Here is a 12,727-nt window from a genome sequence, read left to right as displayed (position 1 = left end):
CTTGCCGATGAACACGTGAATCCCACCGAAGGGGACCCGGTACCGTATTCGATTGAATCGGCCTCGGGAACCCATCCCGCGTTGTCGATGTAGAGCTTGCCGCGGCGACTCTTCGTCATCCGGCCCACAGCGTATCCCTTGAGTCCATCGAAGCTACCCTTCAAGAACTCGAAACCATCGTGCGATAGCCCCACGGTGGGTGCCAACTGTCGTGGGTTTGTCACAGCAGATGTCCTCGTGAAAGGACTTAGTCGTGGAGCCATCGCAACAAGTTAGCTTAAAGGGATTAAACCGGACAAGGGGACACGGGAGTTTATACTAGTTCGGCCCCTTCGATGAAGGTAAAAGCCTACGTCTAGTTGTGATTGGTATTGCTAGGGTTTCGAAGGCCGGGGAGCGAATCAGCTTTGTCTGGCTCTCGAGTTGTTGTTGTCTGTTCCCAGCCGGGTCGTCCCTTTATATACATAGGTTGACGCCCGCCGGACTACAGAGTCCCGAAGCCGGTTTATAAACGTATCCGGTTCGGCCTCTCTCTTTCTATCTTACTATACAAGTTACATGACTAGCCAGTTTACATTTACAGACTGTAACCCGCCTTTCGGCCCTCTGTAAAGCGCCATCATCTTTACATCTTCATGGGCTTCTAATCTTCAAAGAGTCAACCCGGCTACATAAGGTCGGTTTACCTCCAGTAGTAATATCCCCAACAGTTGTGCCAGCACCGACTTCGGTTTCCCGCAGCACGCTGGCTCCATGACCGGCGTGGTCGTCTACCCAAGGCGCAACACGATGGACTGCACGAGCTTCGATGACTTCAAAATGAAAGACACAAGTTGGCAAGCCTAAGGGAACCTTGCCACACTTTTGAAGTGTATGTGATGTGGCTTGTCTAAGGTGTGGCTTGAACCAAACATCCACCTAAGTTGGTCAAACTTAACTAACCTTAGTTGTGGCAACCTTAGGCAAACTTTTCAAACCAAATAGCCCCAAAATATATGTTTTTTGTGGGTTAAAAAATGATATATGCTGCAAGGTATAACAAAGAAAAAGATGAAGGAGGGCTGATGTTATCTTGATTTTTTGTTGACTCGATGTACAATCTACATACACCTCTATTAACTAAGTGGAAAAATCTACCTAGCACATGTGTGCTACTCTAGAGAGAGCATGTGCATACATGCACAAATCTACAGCCACATGCTGACTTCATTGCAATAATTGCTAAATCTGAATTTACAAAATGATTTATCTCACAAACTGTTAATCTGATTAGTCTTCACCGGTGAGTTCGACTCAGCATGGGCTTCAAATAAGATCTCATGTTATCATGTTTCAATGAATTTTATTCACCGTCGCTAGTTCCTAGGTTATGTCATCACAGTTGCCATGTTAACCATAAACCGTGGCCATAATTAGTGTGTATGGTTACCGGGTAATAGTTTTGCATTAAAAAAGGTAATAGTTTTGGACATTGCAACTATAATCCTAACTAGAATGTCTCAATGCATTTTAGCATTTCAATAGAGTAAACTTATACTTTTATTAATGTACATTTTTAGATTAAACTATGTAAATTGAAGTATTTAAAACTATATGCATACGTTTTAAAGTACTCCTACATCTATTTATAATACCACATGTACTTATGACCCGATGGAGTAATACAATATGGTTGCTTTAAATAGAATGTTACTTCACAACCAAGTTGAGGAATGGCCAGAAAGTAGGAGCAGCAGCAATTCTTCTTGTTGATCAAATAATTCAAACATTATTTACAATAGACAAATCAGAAAGCAGCCAGGCAACAAATGATTTACAAGATATCACCATTCCTTCAGCACTTATAACGAGAAGCCTTGGGAACAGTCTCAAGAAAGCAATTGATAATGGCGATTTGGTTAATGTAAACTTCGACTGGGGGAGTCCTGATTGTACCCTGATGAGCATGTTGCGTATGAATTCTGGACAAAGGGTAATGATGAATGTGGTCCAAAATGCGATAAGCAGTTGATTTCCTAAAGAGATTTAAAGGTGTAGCCCAGACACTTGAGAAGAAGGGCTACACACAGTTCACTCCTCATTACATTACTTGGTATTTCCTGGAGAGTTATCAAGATAGCATAAAGTGCAGGTCCCAATGTATCAACTATGGAAGGTATTGTGCACCAGACCCGGAACAAGATAGGTATGATGGAAAAGATGTAGTGGTTCAGAAATTACATCAACTTTGTGTGTTCAAAGATGCAAAGAGGGCGGGAAGGCTTGGTTATGGTGGGACTATGTGACTCATTTTGCTATGAGGTGCTCAATGAAGGAAATGAACTACAATAAGGGATGTGCTGACAGTGTAATCGAATCACTTGGTATGCTAATGTTGCACCAGCTACTCCATGTTTGAAATTGAAGTGCAGTTATAATAATTGTGGTGAATGTGTATGTATTTTGCAGGCCTTAATCAAGAAGAGGTTGACATGTGTGCCGGTGATCCTAACGCAGACAAGGAAAATCATGTGCTAAAAGCTGAATAAGACGCATAGGTTACGAGTTGAGCACTATCTTAGTTTTTGCATTTACCAAGCTAGTTCTCTGAAATGCAGTGGCATCTTCTATTTTTCCAGATTAGCAAGGGTCCTCATAGTGATGTTACTTTGTTACCAACACTTTTAATCAACAATAGGCAATACAGAGGTCGGTGTTTGACCCTCAAATTTCAATCATGGAGTAGCTACATGAGGAGCCTTACTGCTTATTGAATATCTAGTTCCTAGGGAAACTTGAAAAATGAGCCGTTCTTAGAGCTCTATGCGCCAGCTTCCAAGAAAATAATGAACCATCTATTTGCTCAAATGAAGGTTTGATTTGATGGTTCCCATGATTTTCGATAGTCTTCTATATTTACCATGAATAAAGGAGAAATAAAAAATATTAACTAAAAGGGGTAGTATGTAAGCAGTAGTTTTACGAACCAGCAACCCATGAAGCTAGGATGGTCATCAAACACATGTCTCTTCTCCACTAAGTTCCCAAATCGTATCGCACTAAGTCCCTCATGCATTACGGCATGTATACTGGTAGAGACCGGGGTTGTGAAAAACTCCTACAATGCATTGTGTATGCTAGCAGCCTACAATTGTAGTGTTGTTGACACTACACATGTATGTGTACAATGGTATAGACGGCAACAAGCTTATAGACATAGAATAGTAGGCAATATATATATAATATACACCATATCAACCAAAATCCTATACGACCACCACTTATAAACTACTGATGTAAGCTTATTATAAATTGTCTACCGATCAAGAAGACATACCAGTCAATCAGTTCTTGGACAACAATGGCGGTTGTTGGAAAGATATGGCTGCAAACATGACTGCGTGTGCTACCTCTTGAGCATTGCGCTGGTTTTCCCCGAAGAGGAAGGGATGATGCAGCAAAGTAGCGTAAGTATTTCCCTCAGTTTTTGAGAACCAAGGTATCAATCTAGTAGGAGGCTACGCGTGAGTCCCTTGTACCTGCACAAAACAAATAAATCCTCACAAAAAACGCGAATAGGGGTTCTCAATCCCTACACTACCACTTACGAGAGTGAGGTCTGATAGATATGATAAGATAATATTTTTGGTATTTTTGTGATAAAGATGCAAAGTAAAATAAAGGCAAGTAAAAAAGCAAGGAAATAACTAAGTAGTAGGAGATTAATATGATGAAGATAGACCCGGGGGCCATAGGTTTCACTAGTGGCTTCTCTCGAGAGCATAAGTATTCTACGGTGGGTGAACAAATTACTGTTGAGCAATTGATAGAATTGAGCATAGTTATGAGAATATCTAGGTATGATCATGTATATAGGCATCAAGTCCGAGACAAGTAGACCGACTCCTGCCTGCATCTACTACTATTACTCCACTCATCGACCGCTATCTAGCATGCATCTAGAGTATTAAGTTAAAAACAGAGTAACGCCTTAAGCAAGATGACATGCTGTAGAGGGATAGACTCATGCAATATGATGAAAACCGCATCTTGTTATCCTCGATGGCAACAATACAATATGTGCCTTTCTGCCCCTACTGTCACTGGGAAAGGACACCGCAAGATTGAACCCAAAGCTAAGCACTTCTCCCATTGCAAGAAAGATCAATCTAGTAGGCCAAACCAAACTGATAATTCGAAGAGACTTGCAAAGATAACCAATCATACATAAAAGAATTCAGAGGAGATTCAAATATTGTTCATAGATAAACTTGATCATAAACCCACAATTCATCGGTCTCAACAAACACACCGCAAAAAAGAAGATTACATCGAATAGTTCTCCACAAGAGAGGGGGAGAACATTGTATTGAGATCCAAAAAGAGAGAAGAAGCCATCTAGCTACTAACTATGGACCCGTAGGTCTGAAGTAAACTACTCACACTTCATCGGAGAGGCTATGGTGTTGATGTAGAAGCCCTCCGTGATTGATGCCCCCTCTGGCGGAGCTCCGGAACAGGCTCCAAGATGGGATCTCGTGGATACAAAAAGTTGCGGCGGTGGAATTAGGTTTTTGGCTTCGTATCTGATCGTTTGGGGGTATGTAGGTATATATAGGAGGAAGGAGTACGTCGGTGGAGCAACAGGGGGCCCACAAGGGTGGAGGGCGCACCTGGGGGGCATAGGCGCGCCCCTACCTCGTGGCCTCCTCTTTTGTGTCTTGACGTAGGGTCCAAGTCTCCCAGGTCTTGTTTGTTGAGAAAATCACGTTCCCGAAGGTTTCATTCCGTTTGGACTCCGTTTGATATTCCTTTTCTTCGAAACCCTAAAACAGGCAAAAAAAACAGCAATTCTGGGTTGAGCCTCCGGTTAATAGGTTAGTCCCAAAAATAATATAAAAGTGGATAATAAAGCCCAATAATGTCCAAAACAGTAGATAATATAGCATGGAGCAATCAAAAATTATAGATACGTTGGAGACGTATCAAGCATCCCCAAGCTTAATTCCTGCTCGTTCTCGAGTAGGTAAATGATAAAAATAGAATTTTTGATGCGGAGTGCTACTTGTCATAATTTTAATATAATTCTTCTTAATTGTGGTATGAATATTCAGATCCGAAAGATTCAAGACAAAAGTTTAATATTGACATAAAATAATAATACTTCAAGCATACTAACAAAGCAATTATGTCTTCTCAAAATAACATGGCCAAAGAAAGTTATCCCTACAAAATCATATAGTCTGGCTATGCTCCATCTTCACCACACAAAATATTTAAATCATGCACAACCCCAATGACAAGCCAAGCAATTGTTTCATACTTTTGACATTCTCTATCTTTTTCAATCTTCACGCAATACATGAGTGTGAGCCATGGATATAGCACTATAGATGGAATAGAATGGTGGTTGTATAGAAGACAAAAAGGGAGAAGATAGTCTCACATCAACTAGGCGTATCAACGGACTATGGAGATGCCCATCAATAGATATGAATGTGAGTGAGTAGGGATTGCCATGCAACGGATGCACTAGAGCTATAAGTATATGAAATCTCAAAAAGAAACTAAGTGGGTGTGCATCCAACTTGCTTGCTCATGAAGACCTAGGGCATTTTGAGGAAGCCCGTCATTGGAATATACAAGCCAAGTTCTATAATGAAAAATTCCCACTAGTATATGAAAGTGATAACATGAGAGACTCTCTACTATGAATATCATGGTGCTACTTTGAAGCACAAGTGTGGTAAAAGGATAGTAACATTGTCCCTTCTCTCTTTTTTCTCTCATTTTTTTATTTGGGACTTTTCCTTTTTTATGGCCTCTTATCTTTCTCTTCTTTTTTTGTGTGGAGTCTCATCCCGACTTGTGGGGGAATCATAGTCTCCATCATTATATCCTTTCCTCACTGGGACAATGCTCTAATAATGATGATCATCACACTTTTATTTTTCTTACAACTCAACAATTACAACTCGATACTTAGAACAAAATATGACTCTATATGAATGCCTCCGGCGATGTACAGGGATATGCAATGAATCAAGAGTGACACGTATGAAAGAATTATGAATGGTGGCTTTGCCAAAAATACGATGTCAACTACATGATCATGCTAACCAATATGACAATGATGGAGTATGTCATAATAAACAGAACGGTGGAAAGTTGCATGGAAATATATCTTGGAATGGCTATGGAAATGCCATAATAGGTTGGTATGGTGGTTGTTTTGAGGAAGGTATATGGTGGGTGTATGATACCGGCGAAAGGTGCGCGGTATTAGAGAGGCTAGCAAAGGTGGAAGGGTGAGAGTGCGTATAATCCATGGACTCAACATTAGTCATAAAGAACTCATATACATATTGCAAAAATCTACAAGTTATCAAAGCAAAGTATTACGCGCATGCTCCTAGGGGGATAGATTGGTAGGAAAAGACCATCGCTCGTCCCCGACCGCCACTCATAAGGAAGACAATCAATAAATAAATCATGCTCTGACTTCATCACATAACGGTTCACCATACGTGCATGCTACGGGAATCACAAACTTTAACAGAAGTATTTCTCAAATTCACAACTACTCAACTAGCACAACTTCAATATCACCATCTTTATATCTCAAAACAATTATCAAGTATCAAACTTCTCATAGTATTCAACACACTCATAAGAAAGTTTTATTATTAATCTTGTATACCAAGCATATTAGGATTTTAAGCAAATTACCATGCTATTTAAGACTCTCAAAATAATCTAAGTGAAGCATGAGATATCAATAGTTTCTATAAAACAAATCCACCGCTGTGCTCTAAAAGATATAAGTGAAGTACTAGAGCAAAACTACATAACTCAAAAGATATAAGCGAAGCACATAGAGTATTCTAACAAATTCCAAATCATGTATGGCTCTCTCAAAAGGAGTGTACAGCAAGGATGATTGTGGTAAACTAAAAATTAAAGACTCAAATCATACAAGACGCTCCAAGCAAAACACATATCATGTGGTGAATAAAAATATAGCTCCAAGTAAAGTTATCGATAGAACTAGACGAAAGAGGGGATGCCTTCCGGGGCATCCCCGAGGTTGGCTTTTAGGTGTCCTTAGATTATCTTGGGGGTTCCATGGGCATCCCCAATCTTAGGCTCTTGCCACTCCTTGTTCCATAATCCATCAAATCTTTAACCAAAACTTGAAAACTTCACAACACAAAACTTAAAGTAGAAAATCTCGTGAGCTCTGTTAGCGAAAGAAAATAAAAGACCACTTTAAGGTACTGTAATGAACTCATTATTTATTTATATTGGTGTTATACCTACTGTATTCCAACTTCTCTATGGTTTATAAACTATTTTACTAGCCATAGATTCATCAAAATAAGCAAACAACACACGAAAAACAGAATCTGTCAAAAACAGAACAGTCTGTAGTAATCTGTAGCTAGCACAAGATCTGGAACCCCAAAAATTCTAAAATAAATTGCAGGACCTGAGTAATTTACCTATTAATCATCTGCAAAAATAATTAACTAAATATCGCTCTCCAAATAAAAATGGCAGCAGTTCTCGTGAGCGCTAAAGTTTATGTTTTTTACAGAAAGCGTAACAAGACTTTCCCCAAGTCTTCCCATCGGTTCTACTTGGCACAAACACTAATTAAACACAAAAAACATAACCAAAACAGAGGCTAGATAAATTATTTATTACTAAACATGGTCAAAAAGCAAGGAATAAAAATAAAATTGGGTTGCCTCCCAACAAGCGCTATCGTTTAACACCCCTAGCTAGGCATAACAAGGATAGATCTAGGTATTGCCATCTTTGGTTGGCAATTCTTCAATGAGGCATCTACCATCTTTAGGAATTTCTTTCTTTTTATTAATTATAAAACTTTTAGGCACAAAATCGAAAAATTCATTTGTAACAAATGGTTCCTTAATGATAGCAAAACGATTGGGATGAACACTTATAGATTTGAGATCCGCAGTTTCCTTACGAGATGATTCACCCTTATTTTTAGGAACATACATAAACTTGGCAATTTTAGTGGGAGGACTTGGAGTATTCTTTATGGAAGAAAAGGCGGTTCCCAGGTTGGTAATAATATCCTCAAGTTTATCGATCCTAGTGGAATCGTGATTTATTTTCTCATTAACTATGGGTTCCTTTTCTTTAATATTTTTCAAAGTAACTCCTACTATAGATCCATATTGAGAGATTCGGCTATGGATCGTTTTATCCAAATTTTCAATTAACTCTACGGTAGCAACCTTATTTTCAATAATTTCAAGCCTTTGCATTACATGCTCCAAAGTTAATACAGTTCCATTAACCAAAAGAGGGGGTGAGCCAAATAAATCTATCATAGCATTATAAGAGTCAAAGGTATGGCTACCCAAGAAGTTCCCTCCGGTAATAGTATCAAGAACATATCTGTGCCAAGGAGTAATGCCTACATAAAAATTGCAAAGAAGAACGGAAGTAGATTGCTTCCTAGTAGATCTATTTTGAGTATTGCAAATTCTATATCAAGCATCTTTTAGATTTTCTCCCTCCCGTTGCTTAAAATTTAGAATTTCATTCTCGGGAGACAGCGGAGAAGATAAGGGACTAGCCATAACGACAAGCAAACAAACTAACACACAAGCAAACAAAAAGCAAGTGGGCAAAAAGAGGCAAATAGAGAAAGAGAGGGAGGATAGAGAGAGAGGGCGAATAAAACGGCAAGGGTGAAGTGGGGGGATAGGAAAACGAGAGGCAAATGGCAAATAATGTAATGCGGGAGATAAGGGTATGTGATGGGTACTTGGTATGTTGAATTTTGCATAGACCTCCCCGGCAACGGCACCAGAAATCCTTTTTGCTACCTCTTGAGCACTGCGTTGGTTTTCCCCGAAGAGGAAGGGATGATGGAGCAAAGTAGCGTAAGTATTTCCCTTAGTTTTTGAGAACCAAGGTATCAGTCCAGTAGGAGGCTACGCGCGAGTCCCTCGTACCTGCACAAAACAAATAAATCCTCGCAACCAACGCGAATACGGGTTGTCAATCCCTACATGGCCACTTATGAGAGTGATATCTGATAGATATGATAAGATAATATTTTTGGTATTTTTGTGATAAAGATGCAAAGTAAAATAAAGGCAAAGTAAAAAAGCAAGGAAATAACTAAGTAGTAGGAGATTAATATGATGAAGATAGACCCGGGGGCCATATGTTTCACTAGTAGCTTCTCTCGAGAGCATAAGTATTCTACGGTGGGTGAACAAATTACTGTTGAGCAATTGACAGAACTGAGCATAGTTATGAGAATATCTAGGTATGATCATGTATATAGGCATCACATCCGAGACAAGTAGACCGACTCCTGCCTACATCTACTACTATTACTCCACTCATCGACCGCTATCCAGCATGCATCTAGAGTATTAAGTTAAAAACAGAGTAACGCCTTAAGCAAGATGACATGATGTAGAGGGATAGAGTCATGCAATATGATGAAAACCCCATCTTGTTATCCTCGATGGCAACAATACAATACGTGCCTTGTTGCCCCTACTATCACTGGGAAAGGACACCGCAAGATTGAACCCAAATCTAAGCACTTCTCCCATTGCAAGAAAGATCAATCTAGTAGGCAAAACCAAACTGATAATTCGAAGAGACTTGCAAAGATAACCAATCATACATAAAAGAATTCAGAGGAGATTCAAATATTGTTCATAGATAAACTTGATCATAAACCCACAATTCATCGGTCTCAACAAACACACTGCAAAAAAAGAAGATTACATCGAATAGTTCTCCACAAGAGAGGGGGAGAACATTGTATTGAGATCCAAAAAGAGAGAAGAAGCCATCTAGCTACGAACTATGGACATGTAGGTCTGAAGTAAACTACCCACACTTCATCGGAGAGGCTATGGTGTTGATGTAGAAGCCCTCCATGATCGATGCCCCCTCCGGCGGAGCTCCGGAACAGGCCCCGAGATGGGATCTCATGGATACAGAAAGTTGCGGCGGTGGAATTAGGTTTTTGGCTCCGTATCTGATCGTTTGGCGGTACGTAGGTATATATAGGAGGAAGGAGTACGTTGGTGGAGCAACAGGGGGCCCATGAGGGTGGAGGGCGCGCCTGGGGGGTTTGGCGCGCCCCCTACCTCGTGGCCTCCTCTTTTGTGTCTTGACGTAGGGTCCAAGTCTCCCGGATCTTGTTTGTTGAGAAAATCATGTTCCCGAAGGTTTCATTCTGTTTGGACTCCGTTTGATATTCCTTTTCTTCGAAACCCTAAAACAGGCAAAAAACAGCAATTCTGGATTGGGCCTCTGGTTAATAGGTTAGTCCCAAAAATAATATAAAAGTGGATAATAAAGCCCAATAATGTCCAAAACAGTAGATAATATAGCATGGAGCCATCAAAAATTATAGATACGTTGGAGACGTATCAGCGTGCAAGGTACATGTTCTACTGGTCTATTTTCTCCAAATTATGTTACTTCATGTTTTAAATACTTGTTCTATTTAGCTTCATGTATGCTATTTTGTGCACATGTAGGACACCTCCACCAGAACAATTTGTGAATGTCCAGTTTTGCAAGGTGTGAAGTACATTGGTGATGATTACAACCTCAGCGAAGGTACACTCGTAATTTTCTATATTTATCTTTTGATAGCTTTTCTTTGTTCTTTTGAAGTAATGTACAGAAGATATTCATTTCTCTGTGGCAAACGTAGGTACCTAAACAATCTGCCCATCTTCCTGTCCATAGTTTCTTTTATAGAAAAGAACAAGGGAAGCACACAGTTAAGTAAATGGGGCATACCCTTTTGTATCAAACGATAGTACTAGAGGTATTATAGTGATGGAGATGACACACTATAACACTAACAGACTTTGTACAACAATTTTGATTGGTCACAACATAGAAAATCTTGAGATTAAGTAGTAATGTAGAGCTTCAGCTTTTAAATATTGTGCAGCGCTATCTTTGGTCATCTTTTCCTACTCTGCTTAACCATCTCTACTCTTCTTTAATGTGCAGCTCCCATGTATGTAGATAGAGACCATCAATCAAGGCTGGCCCCAGCCGATCAAGATCTGTAATACCCATACATATTCTTCCTATTTAGTAAGTATTTTTCATCACCTTTCTTGCGGTACCATGGTTCTCAAATGGATGAATGCAAATAGCCATTTAAATTGAACTATATAAGAGGATTTATTAGATCATTTGTATCTAGTTGTTCGATCAAATGAGAAATTCTCCAAAGTGCCTTGAGTTTGTAATATCTCAAGTGTCAGAACCTTGATAATAATTGGAAAGTATATATGTTTATACTCTGTACCTAAGAAACCAGTTTATCGAAGAGCCCTATCCTTTATAAGAACATGATGTACAATATTAAATAAGCTTACCATGTTAGTTTGGTAACGGAAAAAGAAAGTGTTAACTTGCTAGCCCAAAACTAATGCACACAAATACCAAGGCATATAGAAGGTTATTGACATGGTATTGTTTTTCTATGGATTCAGACAGAGGTTGTCTATAAGGCCATTTAAAACCTCTTTTCAGGTACATGCATATACATTCAATAACAACCATCGGTGTAATTCAATGCTATATGTACAACTGTTTAATCATATTAATGTTCTTTTGTCAGGAATATTTGCAGCACATAAGGGTGTTCTAATAGGATCTGCCAGGTATTGTGGTGATGTGTGATATTATTCAGATTGATACAACATGTGTGTTCGATAGTTATGTGAAGAACATGGCATGAAGGTGGTTTTTGTCACAACTTTGGTGCTTGCTCTTGCTATTGTTTAATGTCATAATCTATAGCCTTATATGCTTGTCTCTGGTGTTTTAAAATATTAGATTAGCCCAAACTATAATGCTACGTCCTTTTTCCTCCTTGATCATGGAGAGACATGACTACTTGGGATGCAAAATATTTATGTGTTGTCGTTGTACCATGTTCCTAACAAAGGCAAAACACAAGGATCCCATGCCATAACAAATTGGCAGAATTGGCCCCTAGACACCATTAAAACTTGGCTTTTGCCACAGGACACTGAAAAAACATGGATTTGCCGAAATCCATTACAGTCTGATGGTTCTTTTCCACAAGACTGTCTAGCCTTTATAATATTCAAATTTGATCAAAACCGATGATGATTTGTACAAATTATCCCCATGCCCATCAGGATTGATACTAAAACGGCCAAGTGCCAAACAAACTCGCAGCCTTACTCTTCACTCACAGGGATAGCATGAATTGGTCGACTTGAATGTTGATGCTGGTACAGAGATTAATCTAGGATCTAAGCACAAGTTGTGTATGACTTCATGGGACAAACAGAGCCACGATATGAAGAGGTTACTTCTGACCAGAATCTGCTTAGTGCAATTGACATGTAGTGGGATATAGCTACTATTTTTTTCTATTCTCTGAAGTTTTTTGTTTTCACTGGTTTTTTCTTTTTCTGTTTTTGCCCATGTTCAAAGTGGTTTTTCCATGGAATGTTATGGAATCTTAGGGGGTTCCATAGTCCATGGCGGGTTATAAGGCTTTCACAACAGATGAGAAAGGATTTTTTCTAAGTCTTGAAGATTGACATGAACAAGTTCAAATCAACCTGGGGCCTAATGTTGGGGATATGACTATTAGGCATGACCCGCCCAGGAGGGGCCGGGTCATCCCTACGATGGTTCACCATAATGAAGCCCAAGATTGTACGGTGGTTCA

At 39.4% G+C, this 12,727-nt stretch overlaps 1 pseudogene; it reads left to right on the top strand.

Annotated features, from left to right (window-relative positions):
- Nucleotides 1-753: 753 nt before the first annotated feature.
- On the top strand, nucleotides 754-11,700 carry LOC123101206 (vacuolar-sorting receptor 1-like; annotated as a pseudogene).
- Nucleotides 11,701-12,727: the final 1,027 nt, after the last annotated feature.

The sequence above is a fragment of the Triticum aestivum genome, chromosome 5A (genome assembly GCF_018294505.1).
Source record: "Triticum aestivum cultivar Chinese Spring chromosome 5A, IWGSC CS RefSeq v2.1, whole genome shotgun sequence".
Taxonomy (NCBI): domain Eukaryota; kingdom Viridiplantae; phylum Streptophyta; class Magnoliopsida; order Poales; family Poaceae; genus Triticum; species Triticum aestivum.
Note: the sequence above shows the minus strand (reverse complement) of the source record. Positions and strands in the feature narration are given on the sequence as shown.